General features: G+C 40.8%; 1 protein-coding gene across 1 annotated transcript in view; it reads right to left on the bottom strand.

Moving 5' to 3' along the window:
- Positions 1–22,042: 22,042 nt before the first annotated feature.
- Positions 22,043–22,484, bottom strand: part of FTCDNL1 (formiminotransferase cyclodeaminase N-terminal like) — a 118,662-nt gene continuing 118,220 nt past the window's right edge. Inside the window, exon 7 of the transcript XR_015144418.1 lies at positions 22,043–22,461. The gene's annotated coding sequence lies outside the window, so the exon portion shown is untranslated. The remainder of the gene's footprint in view (positions 22,462–22,484) is intronic.

The following is a 22,484-nucleotide window of genomic DNA, read 5'->3' as shown; positions in this document are numbered from 1 at the left end:
AGCACACCAGGCTTCCCTGTCCATCACTAACTCCTGAAGCTTTCTCAAACTCATGTCCATTGAGTCGGTGATGCCATCCAACCATCTCATCCTCTGTTGTCTCCTTCTCCTGCCTTTAATCTTTCCCAGCATCAGGGTCTTTTCCAATGAGTCAGTTCTTCACATCAGGTGGCCAAAGTATTGGAGTTTCAGCTTCAATAACTTAAATTATCCTATTAAAGGATATGAGTCTAACATATAAACATATTTTTCTAGAATTAGGCCTGATTCAAAGTCCATTTATGACTCAGTTCATGATCTACTGACACTCATGGAACTGTAGCCAAATTAAGATGAAAGACTTAACAAAAGGCAGACTTTAATCACCAACCTACCTCAAAGAATTTATTTCCAGAGAAAAATAGTTAAAAGTTACAGTGAAAAAAAAAAAGAAAAAGAAAAAAAAAAGTGAAAAAAAATTTTTAAAAAGTTACAGTGAGAAAAAGTTAACAGGAGAGAACAAGATGGTGGAGGAGTAGGTGGATATGCAGTACATCTCTCTCCATGATGCATCAGGAACACACCTTCAGACGCAGAAGTGCATGCAGAACACCAGCTGAGAGTGGACAGGAGTACCTGACCAGTGAAAAATAATATATAGAACCACACAAAACTCGGTAGGATGAAGGAACTAGGGGGAAAAACAGGAGTGTTAGTAGGACTGGACCTGCCCTTGGAGGGTGGCGGAACTGAAGCAGGGGTCTGATCCCCACATCAGGGCAATTATCTGAGTCAGAGGAGAAACATTTAGGGCTGAGAGTGAAATAGCTGATCTGCGGCAGCCTAAATGGAATGGGAATCACATAGTCCTTGCAGCAGCCATACATACCCCAGACAGGGATGCAGGTCCCCTGGAAGGCACAGCAGCTGGGAGCTAGAGTTTAGGGATTGTGGAGCAATCCCTGGGCGAGGGCTGCTGTTGACTGCAGAGATATGGGTTGAGGGGATGTGAGGGAGGAGATTGTGGTAGGAAATGCCTGTGGAGGAAAGCTGGGTCAGCCGTGGAAGCAAGGTGATACTGCTGAGTCATGCTTACAGGGTGGCTGCTGCTGCTAAGTCGCTTCAGTCGTGTCCGACTCTATGCGACCCCATAGACGGGAGCCCACCAGGCTTCCCCGTCCCTGGGATTCTCCAGGCAAGAACACTGGAGCGGGTTGCCATTTCCCTCTCCAATGCATGAAAGTGAAAAGTGAAAGTGAAGTCGCTCAGTCATGTCTGACTCTTAGCGACCCCATGGACTACAGCCTACCATGCTCCTTCTTCCATGGGATTTTCTAGGCAAAAGTACTGGAGTGGGGTGCCATTGCCTTCTCCATACAGGGTGGAGCCATCACCATAACCTCTCTCACCCCACACGCTAGCATCAGCAGCTGAACAATAGAGAGGCTGGCCCATCAAACGCCTGACACACTGAACTACAGTGTAGGACCCCACCCAGGGTGCCCTTTAAGTGCCTGATGTACCAATCTACAGAGTAGGACCCTGGCCAGGGGGGCCCCCTGTATGTGCCTGACACGCCAAACAACAGAGAAGGACCCCAGGAAAGGGAGCCCTCTAAGTGCCTGAGCAGGCGGAGCTATGGAGAAAGACTGGCCAAAGAGGCCTTCTGATTGCCAGCTACAAGAGGCTCGAGAAAAGGCTCTGATAGGGCCATAACTCTTGCGGCAGAGGCAGTCCGTGTCCTTGCACACTTGGCACTGCCGGGGTCCCCGCAAGCCAAGCAGCTGCGCCAGCTTCACACTCAACTCTCACTGGGAGAGAGCTGCCACAGGCAAAAAAAAAAAGTCTTGCATCTATGCACGCAGGGTTGCTTCAGTTGTTTCCAACTCTTTGGGGCCCTGTAGACTGTGGCCTGCCAGGCTTCTCTGTCAGGGGCGTTCTCCAGGCAAGAATATTGGAGCGTGTTGGCCAACACTGGTTGCCATACGCTTATAGAGCACTATATTTCCTGTTACCCTAGTCGCCAACTCCCCTGAGTACCTGCTCCTGCCAGAACCCCTGTGACCCAAGCAGCTGCACCACCTCCACACCTGGCCCTCACAGGGGCAAACCCAATTCCTCCAGGGCAGCCTCAGGAGCAAACCCCAGTGGACGACCCACATGCAGAGGTGGAAATAAAATCACAATTGAAGCCCAGGGGGCAGTGTTGGGTAAGGAAGAAGACCCAAAACCTTCCCACCAGCTGTACAAGCTGCAGATCAAATCGACAGGATCAGCTAGGCAGACTCTGTGTCTATGGAATATATAACAGGATATTGAGAGCTCCCACAAAAGAAAAGGCACTAGTTCTAATAGCTGTGAACGTTGGAGGCAAGAACACATAGGAGTAGGACCAGATTAGAATCTGATCTGCCCCCACAACAGGTCCAGATCAGCACAGTGTTGGAGGGCATTCTAGGGAGATGAGGTGGACTGTGACTCCCAGCAAGGGAAAGAACTCTGATAGCAGTGACTCAAAAAAAATTTATTATTCTTATGTTTTGAATATGAATGTTATATTGAATATGAATGTGAATATAAAATATGAATATGAATATATATTCATATAATAATATGAATATTATTCTTATGTTTTGTTTTGTCCTGTAGATTCTTTTGGATTTTTTTTCTTTTTTTTTTTCCTTTTTCCCCACTCTGTTGTAGTTGTCAATTTTATTGGGACTATGAAATCTAATTAAGATTTTGAGCATTGTTTTTCCTCAGTCACATTTTTTTTCCTCAGTCACATTTTTTTTATTGTTATTATAAGCCTCTACATTGGGCTTTTGCAGTTCTGTAGAGTTCTTTTCACTTTCATGCATTGGAGAAGGAAATGGCAACCCACTCCAGTGTTCTTGCCTGGAGAATCCCAGGGACAGGGGAGCCTGGTGGGCTGCCGTCCATGGGGTCACACAGAGTCAGACACGACTGAAGTGACTTAGCAGCAGCAGCAGAGTTCTTTTTGGAGAAGGCAACAGCACCCCACTCCAGTGCTCTTGCCTGGAAAATCCCATGGACAGAAAAGTCTGGTGGGTTGCAGTCCATGGGATCGCTAAGAGTCAGACATGACTGAGCGACTTCACTTTTGCTTTTCACTTCCATGCATTGGAGAAGGAAATGGCAACCCACTCCAGTGTTCTTGCCTGGAGAATCCCAGGGATGGCGGAGCCTGGTGGGCTGCCGTCTATGGGGTCGCACAGAGTCGGACACGACTGAAGCAACTTAGCAGCAGCAGCAGAGTTCTTTTTCTTTTTTCTTTTCTGTTTTTAATTTTAATTTTTTAAACCTATCATTATTTTTTATACATTTATTCCTTAGTTTACTTTTCCTACTGTTCTTTTCCCCTTGCAGCTAATCTTTAATGTATATAAATCTTCTTTATCTGCCTCTATTTAACTTTGCATATCTATTTTCTCTTTTTTTTCTTTCTTTCCTTTCCTCTCAACATATTTATTAGTATTATTTTCATTGCTTTATTCCCCAATTGGCACCTTGCTTTAGTTTTGTTTTCCAGTTTGTGCTTTAGTTTTGTTCTTAACTGGTAGATACAATTTTTGGTTTCCTTTGTTCACCGGGTCAGTCTTTTGTACTTTATTTTTGTTGGACTGTTTTAATTTTGCTTATGGGTCTATATGTATATGTATATATTCAGTCACACTTTCTATTGTTCTTATAAACCTCTGCCTCTAGATTGAGCTTTTGTAGTTCTGTGGAGTTTTCCTTTTTTTCTTTCTTCTTCCTTTTTTTTCTTAAGCCTATTATATTTTTTCTACATGTATTCCTTTGTTTCCCTTTCCTACTGTTCTTTTCCCCTTGCAGTAAATCTTTAATGTATATAAATCTTCTTACTCTACATGTATTTAACTTTGCATATCTATTCCTTCTTTCTTTCCTTTCCTCCCAACATATCTGTTAGTTTTATTTTCATTGCTTTATTCCCCACTTGACACCTTGCTTTAGTTTTGTTTTCCAGTTTGTGCTTTAGTTAGTTTTGTTCTTAACTGGTAAATATAATTTTTGATATCCTTTGTTTGCCAGGTCAATCTGCTGTGTGTACTTTATTTTAGTTGGACTGTTTTGACTTTGCTTATGGGTGTATATGTATATGTGTATATTCCATTATTTTAATTATTTGCCTGATTTTGTTACTGCAATCTTTCTGGGGTTCACCTTTGGTTTCTGATTTTGGGCATTTGTTTTAATCTCACTTAATGCGATAACAAACCACTTATGAAATCTTTGTTCCTGACCAGAGATCAAGCCTTCAGCCTTTAGAGTGGGAGCACTGACTCCAAGATCCTAGACTACCAGAGAACTAACCTAAGGGAGTATTAAATAGTGAGAACTCACACAAATGAAACCACTTGAATACAAGACACAGCATCACCCAACCACCAGCAGCACCCTGTGCAAGAAGCCTCACCTAAACAACAAACAAAACAAAAATACAAACCCAATCATTAGCCGGCAGGATTACCACCTCATTCAGCCTTGCCCATCAGAGGAAAAACAAACAAACAAAAAACTCAGCACAAATCTCACCCTATACAAGGCTTATAGAAACCACGGTACCAACCTTAGGAGGGCTGAAACCAAAAGGAGAAAGAATTCAATCTTGAAGACCTCAAACACAATATGAAAAAAAAGTAATGAAAAGGCAGAGACATACTACATAAATGAAGGAACAAATTAGAAACACAGGAGTCCAAATAAATGAAGGGGAAATAGGCAAACTACCTGAAAAAGAATTCAGAATAATGGTAATAAAGATTATCAAAAACCTTGAAAACAAAATGGAGAAAATGCAAGAATCAATTAACAAAGACCTAGAATTAAAGAATAAACATACAGAGACAAACAACACAATTACTGAAATTAAAAATACTCTGGAAGGAATCAATAGCAGAGTATCTGAAGCAGAAGAACGAGTCAGTGAGCCGGAAGATAAAATGGTGGAAATAACTTCTGAAGAGCAGAATAAGTAAAAACAATGAAAAGAACTGAAGATAGTTTCAGAGACCTATGGGACAATATCAAACTCACCAACATTCAAATTATAGGGGTCCCAGAAGAAGAGAAAAAGGAAGGGTATGAGAAAATTTTTGAAGAGATTATAGTTGAAAATTTCCCCATGGAAACAGAAGTAGTCAATCAAGTCCAAGAGGTGCAAAGAGTCCCATACAGGATAAGCCCAAGGAGAAAGATGCCAAGACACATATTAATCAAACTAACAAAGACTAAACACAAAGAAAGAATATTAAAGGCAGCAAGGGAAAAACAACAGGTAACATGCAAGGGAAACCCCACATGTTTAACAGCTGATCTTTCAGCAGAAACTCTGAAGGCCAGAAAGGAATAGCAGGATATATTTAAAGTACTGAAAGGGAAAAATCTACAACCAAGATTACTGTACCCAGCAAGGATCTCATTCAAAATTGATGGATAAATAAAAAGCTTTTCAGGCAAGCAAAAGTTAAGAGAATTCAGTACCACCAAACCAGCTTTACAACAAATGTTAAAGGGACTTATATAGTCAAAAAATACAAAAGAAGAAAAAAGATCTACAAAATCAACCCCAAACAATTAAGAAAATGGCAATAGGAACCTATATATCAATAATTACTTTAAATGTAAATGGATTAAATGCTCCAACCAAAAGACACAGACTAGCTGAATGGCTACAAAAACAAGACCCATATATGCTGCCTACAAGAAACTCACTTCAGACGTAAAGACACAGATAGACTGAAAGTGAGAGGATGGAAGAATACATTCCATGCAAATGGCAAGCAAAAGAAAGCTGGAGTATCAATCCTCATATCAGACAAAATAGACCTTAAAATAAAGAAGATTACAAGAGATATGGAAGGACACTACATAATGATCAAGGGATCAATCCAAGAGGAAGACATAACAATTGTAAATACCTATGCACCCAACATGGGAGCACCTCAATACATAAGACAAACACTGCTGTTGCTAAGTCGCTTCAGTCGTGTCCGACTCTGTGTGACCCCATAGATGGCAGCCCACCAGGCTCCCCCATCCCTGGGATTCTCCAGGCAAGAACACTGGAATGGGTTGCCATTTCCTTCTCCAGTGCGTGAAAGTGAAAAGTGAAAAGTGAAAGTGAAGCCCCTCAGTCGTGTCCGACTCTTCACAACCCCATAGACTGCAGCCTACCAGGCTCCTCCGTCCATAGGATTTTCCAGGCAAGAGTACTGGAGTGGGGTGCCATTACCTTCTCCAAGACAAACACTAACAGACATAAAAGGAGAAATTGACAGTAACACAGTAATAGTAGGAGACTTTAACACCCCACTCACACAAATGGACAGATCATCAAAATGGAAAATTAATAAGGAAACACAAGTCCTAAAGGATACATTAGATGAGATGATCTCATTGATATCTTCAGGACCTTCCATCCAAATGCAAAAGAATACACCTTCTCCTCAAGTGCACATGGAACATTCTCCAGGATAGACCACATCTGGGGTCACAAATCAAACCTCAGTAAATTTAAGAGAACTGAAATTGTATCAAGCGTCTTCTCTGACCACAACACTATGAGACTAGATATCAATTACAAGAAAAAAAACTATAAGAAATACAAACACATGGAGATTAAGCAATATGTTTCTAAATAACCAACAGGTTATTTAGTAACCCAGATTACTGAAAAAATCAAAAGGGAAATAAAAAAATTACTAGATATAAATGACAATGAAACCACGACAACTCAAAACCTATGGGATGCAGCAAAAGCAGTTCTAAGAGGGAAAAGAAAAAAGTGAAGTCGTTCAGTCATGTCCGACTCTTTGCAACCCCGTGAACTGTAGCCTACCAGGCTCCTCCGTCCATGGGATTCTCCAGGCGAGAATACTGGAGTGGGTTGCCATTTCCTTCTCCAGGGGATCTTCCCAACGCAGGGATCAAGCCTGGGTCTCCCGCATTGCGGGCAAATGCTTTAACCCCTGAGCCACCAGGGAAGCTATAAAATCCTACCTCAAGAAACAAGAAAAACAAATAGACAACCTAAATTTCCATCTAAAACAACTGGAAAAAGAAGAACAAAAAACCCCCAAAATTAGTAGAAGGAAAGAAATCATAAAGATCTGAGCAGAAATAAAAAGAAATAAAAGAAACAGTAGTAAAGATCAATAAAACTAAAAGTTGGTTCTTTGAGAAGATAAACAAAATTGACAAACCTTTAGCCAGACTCATCAAGAAAAAAAGAGAGAAGAATAAAATCAACAAAATTAGAAATGAAAAAGGAGAGATTACAACAGACAATGCAGAAATACAAAGGATTATAAGAGACTATTATGAACAACTATATGGCAATAAAATGATAACCTGGAAGAAATGGACAGATTCTTAGAAAAGTTCAATCTTCCAAGACTGAACTAGGAAGAAACAGAAATTATGAACAACCCAATTACAAGCACTGAAATTGAAGCTGTGATAAAAAATCTCCCCCCCAAAAAAAGCCCAGGACCAGATGGCTTCATAGGAGAATTCTATTAAACATTTAGAGAAGAGCTAGTATCTATCCTTCTAAAATTCTTTCAAAAAGTTGCAGAAGAAGGAACACTTCCAAACTCATTCTATAAGGCCACCATTACCCTGATACCAAAACCAAAGACAACACAAAAAAAGGAAACTACAGGCCAATATCACTGATGAACATAGATGCAAAAATCCTCAACAAAATTTTAGCAAACAGAATTCAACAACACATCAAAAAGCTCATACACCATGATCAAGTTGGATTTACTCCAGGGACACAGGGATTCTTCAGTATACTCAAATTAATCAATGTGATACACCATATTAACAAATTGAAATATAAAAACCACATGATAATCTCAATAGATGTAGAAAAAGCCTTTGACAAAATTCAGCACCCATTTATGACTAAAACTCTTCAAAAAATGGGCATAGAGGGAACCTACCTCAACATAGTAAAGGCCATATATCATAAGCCTACAGTAAACATAATCTCAATGGTGAAAAACTGAAAGCATTCCCCCTAAGGTCAGGAACAAGACAAGGGTGTCCACTTTCACCACTATTATTCAACGTAGTTCTGGAAGTCCAAGCTACAGCAATCAGAGAAGAAAAAGAGATGAAAGGAATCCAGATAGGAAAAGAAGAAGTAAAGCTCTCACTGTTTGCAGATGGCATGATATTATACATAGAAAACCCTAAAGATGGTATCAAAAAATTACTAGAGCTAATTAGTGAATTTAGCAAAGTTGCAGGATACAAAATCAATACACAAAAATCACTTGCATTTCTATATACTAACAATGAAAAATCAGAGAAATTAAGGAATCAATCCTATTCACCACTGCAACAAAAAGAATTAAATATCTAAGAATAAACTTAACCTAAGGTGACAAAAGAACTATACACAGAAAATTATAAGACACTAATAAAAAAAATGTTCCCTTGGTATCTCTAATTTTCTTGAAGAGATCTTTCCCATCCTGTTGTTTTCCTCTATTTCTTTGCATTGATCGCTGAGGAAGGCTTTCTTATCTCTTCTTGCTATTCTTTGGAACTCTGCATTCAGATGCTTATATCTTTCCTTTTCTCCTTTGCTTTTCGCTTCTCTTCTTTTCACAGCTATTTGTAAGGCCTCCCCAGACAGCCATTTTGCTTTTTTGCATTTCTTTTCTATGGGAATGGTTTTGATCCCTGTATCCTGAACAATGTCACGAACCTCATTCCATAGTTCATCAGGCACTCTATCTATCAGATCTAGGTCCTTAAATCTATTTCTCACTTCCACTGTATAATCATAAGGGATTTGATTTAGGTCATACCTGAATGGTCTAGTGGTTTTCCCTACTTTCTTCGATTTAAGTCTGAATTTGGCAATAAGGAGTTCATGATCTGAGCCACAGTCAGCTCCTGGTCTTGTTTTTGTGACTGTATAGAGCTTCTCCATCTTTGGCTGCAAAGAATATAATCAATCTGATTTCGGTGTTGACCATCTGGTGATGTCCATGTATAGAGTTTTCTATTGTGTTGTTGGAAGAGGGTGTTTGCTATGACCAGTGCATTTTCTTGGCAAAACTCTTATTAGTCTTTGCCCTGCTTCATTCCGTATTCCAAGGCCAAATTTGCCTGTTACTCCAGGTGTTTCTTGACTTCCTACGTTTGCATTCCAGTCCCCTATAATGAAATGGACATCTTTTTTGGGTGTTAGTTCTAAAAGGTCTTGTAGGTCTTCATGGACCCGTTCAACTTCAGCTTATTCAGCATTATTGGTTGGGGCATAGACTTGGATTACCGTGATATTGAATGCTTTGCCTTGGAAACGAACAGAGATCATTCTGTCATTTTTGAGATTGCATCCAAGTACTGCATTTCGGACTCTTTTGTTGACCATGATGGCTACTCCATTTCTTCTGCTGAGGGATTCCTGCCCGCAGTAGTAGATATAATGGTCATCTGAGTTAAATTCACCCATTCCAGTCCATTTTAGTTCGCTGATTCCTAGAATGTCAACGTTCACTCTTGCCATCTCTTGTTTGACCACTTCCAATTTGCCCTGATTCATGGACCTGACATTCCATGTTCCTATGCAATATTGCTCTTTACAGCATCATACCTTGCTTCTATCACCAGTCACATCCACAGCTGGGTATTCTTTTTGCTTTGGCTCCATCCCTTCATTCTTTCTGGAGTTATTTACCACTGATCTCCAGTAGCATATTGGGCACCTACTGACCTGGGGAATTCCTCTTTCAATATCCTATCATTTTGCCTTTTCATACTGTTCATGGGGTTCTCAAGGCAAGAATACTGAACTGATTTGGCATTCCCTTCTCCAGTGGACCACATTCTGTCAGACCTCTCCACCATGACCTACTTGTCTTGGGTGGCCCCACGGGCATGGCTTAGTTTCACTGAGTTAGACAAGGCTGTGGTCCTAGTGAGATCTCTTCAAGAAAATTAGAGATACCAAGGGAACATTTCATGCAAAGATGGGCTCGATAAAGGACAGAAATGGTATTGACTTAAGAGAAGCAGAAGATATTAAGAAGAGGTGGAAAGAATACACAGAAGAACTGTACAAAAAAGATCTTCACGACCCAGATAATCACGATGGTGTGGTCACTCACCTAGAGACAGACATCCTGGAATGTGAAGTCAAGTGGGCCTTAGAAAGCATCACTACGAACAAAGCTAGTGGAGGTGATGGAATTCCAGTTGAGCTATTTCAAATCCTGAAAGATGATGCTGTGAAAGTGCTGCACTCAATATGCCAGCAAATTTGGAAAACTCAGCAGTGGCCACAGGACTGGAAAAGGTCAGTTTTCATTCCAATCCCAAAGAAGGACAATGCCAAAGAATGCTCAAAATACCGCACAACTGCACTCATCTCACATGCTAGTAAAGTAATGCTCAAAATTCTCCAAGCCAGGCTTCAGCAATACATGAACCGTGAACTTCCAGATGTTCAAGCTGGTTTTAGAAAAGGCAGAGGAACCAGAGACCAAATTGCCAACATCTGCTGGATCATGGAAAAAGCAAGAGAGTTCCAGAAAAGCATCTATTTCTGCTTTATTGACTATGCCAAAGCCTTTGACTGTATGGATCACAACAAACTGTGGAAAATTCTGAAAGAGATGGGAATACCAGACCACCTGACCTGCCTCTTGAGAAATTTGTATGCAGGTCAGGAAACAACAGTTAGAACTGGACATGGAACAACAGACTGGTTCCAAATAGGAAAAGGAGTACGTCAAGGCTGTATATTGTCACCCTGCTTATTTAACTTCTATGCAGAGTACATCATGAGAAACGCTGGACTGGAAGAAGCACAAGCTGGAATCAAGATTGCCAGGAGAAATATCAACAACCTCAGATATGCAGATGACACCACCCTTATGGCAGAAAGTGAAGAGGAACTAAAAACCCTCTTGATGAAAGTGAAAGAGGAGAGTGAAAAAGTTGGCTTAAAGCTCAACATTCAGAAAACTAAGATCATGGCATCTGGTCCCATCACTTCATGGGAAATAGATGGGGAAAGAGTGGAAACAGTGTCAGACTTTATTTTTGGGGGCTCCAAAATCACTGCAGATGGTGACTGCAGCCATGAAATTAAAAGACACTTACTCCTTGCAAGGAAAGTTATGACTAACCTAGATAGCATATTCAAAAGCAGAGACATTACTTTGCCAACAAAGGTTCGTCTAGTCAAGGCTATGGTTTTTCCTGTGGTCATGTATGGATATGAGAGTTGGACTGTGAAGAAGGCTGAGCGCCGAGGAATTGATGCTTTTGAACTGTGGTGTTGGAGAAGACTCTTGAGAGCCCTTTGGACTGCAAGGAGATCCAACCAGTCCATTTGGAAGGAGATCCGTCCTGGGATTTCTTTGGAAGGAATGATGCTAAAGCTGAAACTCCAGTACTTTGGCCACCTCATGCGAAGAGTTGACTCATTGGAAAAGACTCTGATGCTGGGAGGGATTGGGGGCAGGAGGAGAAGGGGACGACAGAGGATGAGATGGCTGGATGGCATCACTGACTCGATGGACGTGAGTCTGAGTGAACTCCGGGTGTTGGTGATGGACTTGGAGCCCTGGCGTGCTGCGATTCATGGGGTCACAAAGAGTCAGACATGACTGAGCAACTTAACTGAACTGAATGAAAGTAATCAAAGATGACTTAAACAGATGGAGAGATATTCCATGTTCCTGGGTAGGAAGAACGAATATTGTGAAAATGACTATATTACCAAATGCAATCTACAGAATCAATGTGATCCCTATCAAATTACCAATAGCATTTTTCACAGAACTAAAACAAAAAATGTCATAGTTCATACGGAAACAGAAAGCTCCCAAATAGCAAAAGTAGTCTTGAGAAAGAATGGAACTGAAGGAATCAACATTCCTGACTTCAGATTATACTACAAAGATACAGTCATCAAGACAGTGTGGTGCTGGCACAAAAACAGAAATATAGACCAATGAAGCAAGATAGAATGCCCAGAAATAAACCCACACACCTATGGGTACCTTATTTTTGACAATGGAGGCAAGAATATACAATGGAGCAAAGACAGCCTCTTCCAATAAACAGTGCAGGGAAAATTGGACAGCTACATGTAAAAGAATGAAATTAGAACACTTCCGAACACCATACACAAAGGTAAACTCAAAATGGACTAAAGACCTAAATGTAAGACCAGAAACTATAAAACTCTTAGAGGAAAACATAAGCAGAACACTCAGTGACATAAGTCAAAGCAAGATCCTCTCTGACCCACCTCCTAGAGTAACAGAAATAAAAACAAAAGTAAACAAGTGGGACCTGATTAAACTTAAACGTTTTTTCACAGCAAAGGAAACTATAAGCAAGGTGAAAAGATAACCCTCAGAATGGGGGAAAAAAAAAAAAAAAAACGAATGAAACAACTGACAAAGGATTAATTTCCAAAATATACAAGCAGCTCATACAACTCAATACCAGAAAAACAAACAACCCAATCAAAAAGTGGGAAAAGGATCTAAACAGACATCTCTCCAAAGACACACAGATGGCTAATAAACACACAAAAAGATGCTCAACATTGCTCATTATTAGAGAAATGCAAATCAAAACTACAATGAGATATCACCTCACACTGGTCAGAATGGCCATCATCAAAATGTCTACAAATAATAAATGCTGGAGAGGTGTGGAGAAAAGGGAACAGTCTTGCACTGTGGGTGGGAATGTAAATTGATATAGCCGCTATGGAAGACGGTATGGAGATTCCTTAAAAAACTAGGAGTAAAACCACCATATGACCCAACAATCCCACTCCTAGGCATATACACTGAAGAAACCAAAATTGAAAAAGAAACATGTATCTCATTGTTCATTGAAGCACTATTTACAATAGCTAGAACATGGAAGCAACCTAGATGTCATTCGACAGATGAATGGATAAAGAAGTTGTGGTACATAAACACAATGGAATATTCAGTTCAGTTCAGTTCAGTCGCTCAGTCGTGTCCGACTCTTTGCGACCCCATGAATCGCAGCACGCCAGGCCTCCCTGTCCATCACAAACTCCCAGAGTTCACTCAGACTCACATCCATCAAGTCAGTGATGCCATCCAGCCATCTCATCCTCATCCTTGTCCTCCTGCCTCCAATCCCTCCCAGCATCAGAGTCTTTTCCAATGAGTCAACTCTTCCCATGAGGTGGCCAAAGTACTGGAGTTTCAGCTTCAGCATCATTCCCTCCAAAGAAATCCCAGGACGGATCTCCTTCAGAATGGACTGGTTGGATCTCCTTGCAGTCCAAGGGACTCTCAAGAGTCTTCTCCAACACCACAGTTCAAAAGCATCAATTCTTTGGCGCTCAGCTTTCTTCACAGTCCAACTCTCACATCCATATATGACCACAGGAAAAACCATAGCCTTGACCAGAGGGACCTTTGTTGGCAAAGTAATGTCTCTGCTTTTCAATATTCTATCTAGGTTGCCATAAAAAGAAACACATTTGAGTCAGTTCTAATGAAGTGGATGAACCTATCATACAGAATCTATCATACAGAGTGAAGTAAGTCAGAAAGAGAAAGAGAAAGACTGCATTCTAACACACATATACAGAAAGTAGAAAATGGTACTGTAGAATTTACTTACAGGCCAGCATTGGAGAAACAGACATAGAGAATAGATTTATGGACATGGAGAGAGGGGAGGAGAGGGTGAGATGTATGGAGAAAGTAACATGGAAATTTACATTACCTTATGTAAAATAGATAGCCAAAGGGAATTTGCTGTATGTCTCAGGAAACTCAAACAGGGGCTCAGTATCAACCTAGAGAGGTGGGATGGGGAGGGAGATGGGAGGGAGGTTCGAAAGGGAGGGGATATATGTATACCTATGGTCGATTCATGTTGAGGTTTGACAGAACACAACAAAATTCTGTAAAGCAATTATCCTTCAATAAAAAAAAAAAAAAAAAGTTAGGGACAATGCAAGTAAATAAATGACTTGGAACATTTAACCATTCATAACCCAAAAATAGTGCCCTGAGGAATTCTGAATTTCCTAAGCAAAATATAACAGCATTTAGAAGATGAGATGGTTGGATGGCATCACTGACTCAACAAACATGAGTCTGAGCACATTCCAGGAGACAGTGAAGAACAAGAAAGCCTGGTGTGCTGCAGTCCATGGGGGTCACAAAGAATTAGACTTCGCAACTGAACAACAACAAGCTAAGGTCTTAAAGATAATTATGAACTAAGAAGTTCTCAACAGGAAAGACTCTGATGAGTCAATCTATTCTAGCCCCTTGCTATTAGATAAGACCATTGTCTTCTTCCCAGAAAGGAGAAACAAATTGCTCTCAGAAGTCTCCAAGAGGGGAATCTAGTTGTCCTGATCTAAGAATTCTCATGATAAATCAGCTTAACATGTTTGCAGTCCTCTCCTTCTGCTTCTGTCTTTGTATTGAGAGAACAGTGATCTCCAAGTAGAAAGACTATTCTCAAGTTCACCGTCAGCCTCATTTTAGCCCTTATTTTCTATTTCTGTAATATTCGCTAGCCTTCTTGAAACCCTCCTCTATTTTTTCATATTTCACCCTAATTATGAAGTCCAGATATGAATTGTCCTCAAGAAAATTCCTTTATGCTGCCCCAGTGGTTATTATTCCTCATGTCTTAAATGAAATGTTAACAGATAAAAGGAATTTTCAAACTCCTTGGTTTGGCCAATTCTGCAAATATTTATCAAGTACTCACATGTGCAAGGCAATGTGCTAGGTTCTAGAAAAGAGAGACACAGATATTTGTAATAACAAAAAAGTAACCATCCGTTCCTATAACACTGTAGGGCAACACCAAGTGAGGTAGATCTCCAAGTATTGACATGACTGTGCTTCCAAGACAGACTGATAAGTGAAAAAGGCAAGCCACAGAGAAAAATTAACAGCTGTCATTTACATAGCCCTTGCTTCCCTGGTGGCTCAGACGGTAAAGCGTCTGCCTGCAATGCAGGAGACCCGGGTTCAATCCCTGGGTTGGGAAGATCCCCTGGAGAAGGAAATGACAGCCCACTCCAGTATTCTTGCCTGGAAAATCCCATGGACGGCGGAGCCTGGTAGACTACTGTCCATGGGGTCACAAAGAGTCGGACACGACTGAGCAACTTCATTCACTTCACTTCACTTTGACGTTTACACACAAAATAGAGCTACTTCAATAGTTCCATAAAAGCTAAATACATAAACAATAGAAAGGTCTTAAAAATGCACCCTAAATGACCAAACACATGATAATGGTTACCCAAGAAACTGAGTAGGGATTAAGGAAAAATTGACCATCTTCATGATGGTAGATCTTTTTTTCATATGGCAAAGGGAATTTATGTTACTCAGTAATTGATAACTTTTTGATATAGAAGATTAAGAAGGCCTGGCCACTCACTTCAAGTTGTCCATAATTGAATTAGAATGGGCATGGGGGAGAGCAGAGGGCAGTTTTTCAATCTAATCTACAAAACTACGCTAGGCCAAACAGTATTTGTGTCAAGTGAGGGATACAGGTTGTCTGCAGGAAAGGACAGAACTCATCTACCAACAATGATGTCTCTGGGAAGATGGTGTTTGGTGTAAGCTTGGAAAGATGGGGAGGCTGCAAATGTCAGGATTTGGGACTCGGAGCCATTTTAAGCTAAAATAGCAGCTTGAGAAGAGGCTAAAAGGCAGGAAAGAGCAAGGCAGGCACCTCTTAATTTGACAGACAATAGGGAGACATAGAAGGTTTGTGAGCAAGAAATTGATCTTACTAGGGATGCAGCTGAGGAATGAGTGAAGGGTATCTGAGACTGGACAGAGGCTGGTAATGGTCTGAGAAGGAGACCTGCCCAGAAGGGTAGCCACAGGAAGAAAGAAGAGAAGAGAGATGTTTAAAAAGTAAAAGTCATGGGAACTAAATAAAGGAAATGGCAGAATCAAAGAGGCTGCCAAAACATGAAACTCAAAAGATCATCACTGAAAATTTAAATGTGAAATACTATTCAGACATATGTCTGATAAATGGAGCAAGTGGACCTAGGAAACCAGGGAGAGAGACTCAAAATCAGAGCATGACATGAAGTTAGGAACCACCATTGTTAGACACTGAGAGGTGCACATCCCTAGGACAATGACGACGGGTAGGTTGTCCATGCTCTGTTTGCCAAAGCACAGCTACTCAAAGTGTGGCCCAGGGACTAGTGCTAGGCTATGAGCTCTTTGCTAACCCATGTGATGAGACAGAAATTGGAATCAAGAGAAAGCATTGAGAAAGTTTTATACTAATTTAACAGAGTAATTTTCTGTTTATTGGGGCTAGTGATAACAATGGCACGCTATTTTTGTATGTCTTTTTATTTCATTTACTTTTACACTAATCTAATAGAGTAATTAATTATATATTTATTGGATCTTGTAGTTCTTACAATCTCACTTATATTTTTGCATGTCTTTTTAATTTCACTTTTCTATCAACTCATTTTTATCATATTTATAAACGTTTCAACCCACATGGATTGAAGGGAACAAATAGATTGAAGGACATATAGCATTATATTAGTTTCAGGTCTATAATATAATGATTTGATATTTGTATATATTGTGAAATGATCAGCACAATAAGTCTAGTTAACATTCATCACCCTGCATAGTTACCCTTCCAGAGGAGTTTTACAAATTATCCCCAAATTACACAAAGATGTGGAGGGCGGTGGAGTGGAGAAGCAGGTATAGAAAGTCAGGTTTCTTATTCAAAGTCAAAGAATCTCTAGTAGCTCATACTGTTGTATGTTGAAGTTGCTTTTTAAGACTCAGATTAGCAATTTTGCTCTTTAAAACATGCAACATTCACTGCAGTGGTTCTCAGAAGCAAATTTAAGGTATCCTCAGATAGAGGCAAAACGTTTCCAGCTTCTTAATTCCTTTAACTCTAGAATTCAAAAGAATCACGAATGATTCCAGCTAGACACACACCAACCAATATTTTTAATCAATTTTTAGTGATTATATAGTAGGTGGGATATTTGGAGATTATTTTCAGAAAATTTCCTTTTAGAGTTGAGGCTTCTCTGGTGGGTCAGACCATAAAGAATCTGCCTGCAATGCAAGAGACACAGGAGATGCAGGTTTGATCCCTGGGTCAGGAAGATTACTTGAAGGGAATGGCAGCCCACTCCAGTATTCTTGTGTGGAGAATCCCATGGACAGAGGAGCCTGGTGGGGTACAGTCCATGGGGTTGCAAAGAGCTGGACACGACTGAGCAACTAACACTTTCACTTTTCACTTTCTTTCTTTCACTTATCTTAAAAGTTATCTTATCCTAAAATCAAATCATTTTTCTTATTTTTACTCTGGGGTCCACAAAGTTGGATGACACGCCATCATCAAAGTCTGCGAATACAGCCTGGTATTTCAAACAGCACTGAGAATGACTGGTTCCTGAGAACACAGAATTGTAAAGTTCAAATTCTGTTTATGCTCAGAAATTGTGAAAGAAAAAAAGATAGCATGTGCTAGAGGATTCACCAACCTCTTAGATAATGAAAATCAGTCAGTTAAGTTCAGTCACTCAGTCGTGTCGGACTCTTTGCGATCTCATGGACTGCAGCATGCCAGGCTTCCCTGTCCATCACCAACTCCCGGAGCTTGCTCAGACTCATGTCCATAGAGTTGGTGATGCCATCCAACCATCTACAGATAATGAAAAGACTCCAGTAAAATAACATCCTGATGAACTAAGTGTAAACGAACCAGAAATATGTAGAATAAATTTCTTTTGAAACACACATGGTTTTTAAAAATTACAGGGAAAATATTTGGTAAAATTCACTAAAAGAATTTGCCAAACCCCAAATGTTTGATAGACAGTTAGAAAAATGAGGCCAATACAAAAGTGTCATTCATCCTGACCTCCAGGTAAGAACCACAACCGTGTCTTAGACTTCCATCAAAGCTAACAAGCAACTAGAATGTTCTTAAACTTACTAATATAGTCAATTACACAAAACCACTAACTTGAGAAACTGATTATTTCTCTGGGAAATGAGTCCTAAATATGAGATTATCCTAGTGTTTAGCAACACAGAAACTCTAAGAAAATCTTGATTTTCATTTCTTACTTTTTATTTTTTGACCACATCTCACGGCTGATAGGATCTCAGTTCCTCCATCAGGGACTGAACTCACACCCACTGCATTGGAAGCACATAGTCTTTACCACTGCCAAGGAAGTCCCCAAAACTTGATTTTTAAAGAACAATTGGTTCAATGGGTGAATAACATAATCCCAATTTTGACCTGTCAATTAATCGAACATGGGGAAAGGTGTGGTGGAAACCCATGTCCATCAATTTATGCTATGCTTTGGATCAAGCAAATTGACATTCATGAAACAGGCTAAGTGTTCAACTTTATGCGATACATCATACGTTAAAGTATTTTACAGAGTAAATGGTTGGTTTGATTTATCCAATAGTGACTGTGACTCTGCCTTTTTTTAAAAAAAGTGCACAACAAATTAAAGTTTACAGCTTAAATCTTTATAGGAGCCTATGCCATGCTTCCTTGGTTTTTCCCTAGACATATCTTTAGTGATGGGCAGGAAGCATTTGCATTTGCCTCTCAGGTAAAAGCTTCTTTTACAGAAATGGGCAAAGAACATTGAGAATTTATAAGTGTACATGTTCCTGTTTGTTTTGTCCTGTTTGTTACTGAAAATGTGCATGTCCAGATACCACATTTGTGTGTTCTTCTCTTACTAAAATTGCAGCTTTGTGGAGGCACCATTCTTGTCTGCCACATTCACAGCTTCACTGAAGTTCCTAGCATAGTTCTAGACAGAAATAAGGCAATATTTGTTTCATGTTTATGAATGAATAAAGCAGCCTCAGAATGCTTATGCTTAGTCCCTGAGTTGTGTCTGATTCTTTTGCGACCCTGTGGATTGTATGGGCTTCCCTGGCGGCTCAGACCATAAAGAATCTGCCTGCAATGCGGGAGACATGGCTTCGATCCCAGGCTTAGGAAGATCTCCTGGAGGAGGGCATGGCAACTCACTCCAGTATTCTTGCCTGGAGAATCCCCCGGACAAAGGAGCCTGGCAGGCTACAGTCCACGGGGTCACAAAGGGTCGACTGAGTGACTGAGCACACGTGGACTGTAGCCCGCCAGGCTCCTCTGTCCATGGGATTGTCCAGGCAAGAATACTAGAGTGGGTTGCCATTTCCTCCTCCAGGGGATCTTCCTGACCCAGCGATCAAACCCGGGTATCCTGTGTATCCTGCATTGCAGGAGGATTCTTATCCCACTGAGCCACTAGGGAAGCCAGCCTCAGAATAAGCAACATCTGTTTTTCTCTCAAACAGAGGCTCACCTATGACAGTAGACAAATCTATTCTATGACTATGCATACTACCTTCTAACAGCCCCTCCTTGGACAGCTTTGAATTCATTCAGAATGAGTGGTCTAAGATTTCCTGCCCAGCAAATCCACTGGAATAGCCAGCACCAAACCCAAGGAGGTTTGAGACTTATAGGGAAGCAAGTAAGATAGATGGCATTTTCATCTGTCCATCAGCCCCAGTGTTAACTACCTTTTAAAAAGTGCTTTCTGGTAAGTAACGCTCCCCAAGCCTCCAGGCACTCAAACATTGATCTGTAAATATTTAACAGTGATAAAGAGATACATGCAGGTAAGTGAAATCATCCTGTAAAGATACATATCTGTAAAGATACAGAGCAAAGAGACTATTCACCTGCCTCTTAAAAACATTCCTCGGGTCTTCAGTGTTCTGCCACATTTCCACGAGCCTCCTTGGATCATTTACCTGTCTTAGTGAAACAAACGCTAGCTTGTCCTCTGGCCTCCAACTTGTTCTTCCAGAACTGTGGGGATTCCTGACTTGCTCACTGGCTTTAGAATTTACAAATGTGGATGCTAACCTTGACTTTCTAAACAGAAGAAAATCTTACAAGTATTACCAGCAGCATTCGCCCTTAAAGGTACAAACAGCAAATTGCCTTTTGTTCCGTATTTTGTCTTTATCTCTGTTCTACTAGTTCTGCCCATTATTTAATCCATTTAGCTGCCTTCACAAAGGATTAACAACATGTTTACCTGCTTAGATTTGATTAAGAAAGAAGCAAATATGCGTCTGATAGGGTCAAGCTTGGTGATGTTGATTTTTACAGGAAGAACTTGATGAGTGTCACTCAGCATCTCACCAGTGGCATCACTTCCAACAAAGGCTGTGTCTATGCTGCCCCCAAAAAGTCAGCTGCCCATTCACTCTTCCAGACAACCAAATCAACCAAGTCAAATAAATAGTTAATGAAACCGGTTGTTTGACCGAGTCGAATCATTAGATTGGATGGATTAATTCACTTCAAAGCAGTTGTCCTGGAGGCCCTGTGTTACCTGTCTGTATAGCCCCACAACCGAATGAATGCTGACCACAGCGGACACAGAGAAACAGGGCACTCTGGCAGAAGGCCATTGTCTGCAGGATTGCTGAAGCACAGGGTCTGAACTGTACGAAACAGCAACTTTACTCTCTTTGTCCTCCACGCTCTCCAAGAGCCGTGACACAGTGGTTAAGGGTATGGACTTTGGAAACAAGACTCTCTGGGATGAAATCTCAGCTCTGTCACTTACCATTTTTGTGACGTGAAGTGAGCTACGCAATTGCTCTCTGCCTCCCACCTAAAATTTGAACATGATACTACATATCTTAAAGGGTTGGGTTGTTTGGTGGAATAATGGATGGATGCAAACAAAGCACCTAGTGAACATTTAAAAAATGTTTGCCATCATTATTTTGTTATTGTAATTTAACAGAAAGACACTTCAGATAGGAGACCGTGATATGACCATAATTTCCCAGAGCCTCGGATGCTTTTAAATTTAAAATAATATATCTCCCAGCAAAGACACTTTCATTTGTCAATGAATATTAGGTTTTTCCATAGTTCTCCAAATACTCATAGTTTTTATACTAGATATAACATCGACGGGAAGGTTATCTGGAATTATCCTATTGAAAATATCCATATTGGCTCCAAAATGACCAGACTTCTTCTCTGACTAAAATATATCATCTTCCAGAGAGATGAACAATATAGGAGAAATAACTTCAGTGCAGAGGACACTGATTGCTGTGTCTGCCTGGCGCAGAGGAAGCTTCATGAAGGTGCCACCTGGGAAGTGTCACGGGCCCCTTTAGAGAGCCCCACACATAGTTTTATGCTCTGTTGTCTTCTTGAAATTCTTAATAACTTTTGAACAAAGGGCCCCGAATTTTCATTTTTCCACGGGCCCTGTAAACTAAAGCCTGGATGTGATCTATTACCAGTAGCTAGGATTCTAGGGTAATGGAACCTATTTGCAAAGCAGCAATGGAGACACAGACACTGAGAACAGACTTACGGACGTGGCTGGGGGCGGTGGGGAGGTGGTGAAGGAGAGGGTGGGAAGTATGGAGAGAGTAACATGGAAACATACATTGTGTGTGTTAGTCGCTCAGTCATGTCCAACTCTTTGCAACCCCATGGGGGTATTCCCTACCAGGTTCCATCCATGTGATTTTCCAGGCAAGAATATTGGAGTGGGTTGCCATTTCCTTCTCCAGGGGATCTTCCTGACCCAGGGATTAAACCCAGGTCTCCTGCATTGCAGGCAGACTCTTTACTGTCTGAGCTACCAGGGAAGCCTTACATTACCATATGTAAAATAGATAGCCAGTGGGAATTTGCTGATGGCTCAGGGAACTCAAACCAGGGCTCTAGAACAACCTAGAGGGGTGCGAAGGGGCGTGAGGTGGGAGGGATGTTCAAGTGGGAGGGGACATGAGTAAACCTATGGCTGATTCATGTTCATGTTTGATAGAAACCAATGCAATACTGTAAAGCAATTATCCTTCAATTAAAAATAAGCAGATTAAAAAAAAAAAGATTCTAGGGTAGCGCACGTTCCACAAACCAGAGATTTTCTGTTAGAAGATTTTAATAAAATGCTGACTAGCTCAGCTGGTATGATACTTGTAACTGAAGTAGAAGTTTTCCTGTGGTTATTGTCCATGGGGGAGCTGCCTCAGAAGGCAGCAGCTGCTCACAATACAGAGTCACAAAACAGAGCCACAGACAGGCTCCACCTAGCTCCTCCCAGGGCCTCACAGGTCAGGAGGATTTGATGAGAAACAGCGATTCTGAGCCGGTTCCCCTCATCCGTGATTCCACTGATGTCAGCCCATTAGTCAAAAACATACCTTGAACAGTCTTAAGAGCCTAAAATTATCTTGATACCAAACACTAAAAAAATGGATTTGGAGTCTTCTGTTCTCCATCCCAGGCTTCTTTAGTTCACATCTCATTTCTTAAGCCCTTGACGTTGTCTCTATCAGTTTTCTATGGCAGGGGATAAAAACACT

This window comes from Bos grunniens, chromosome 2 (genome assembly GCF_055505025.1).
Source record: "Bos grunniens cultivar Pamir isolate PY7600 chromosome 2, Bosgru_T2T1.0, whole genome shotgun sequence".
Classification (NCBI taxonomy): domain Eukaryota; kingdom Metazoa; phylum Chordata; class Mammalia; order Artiodactyla; family Bovidae; genus Bos; species Bos grunniens.
The sequence above is the reverse complement of the archived record's forward strand: the minus strand, read 5'-3'. Positions and strand labels throughout refer to the sequence as shown.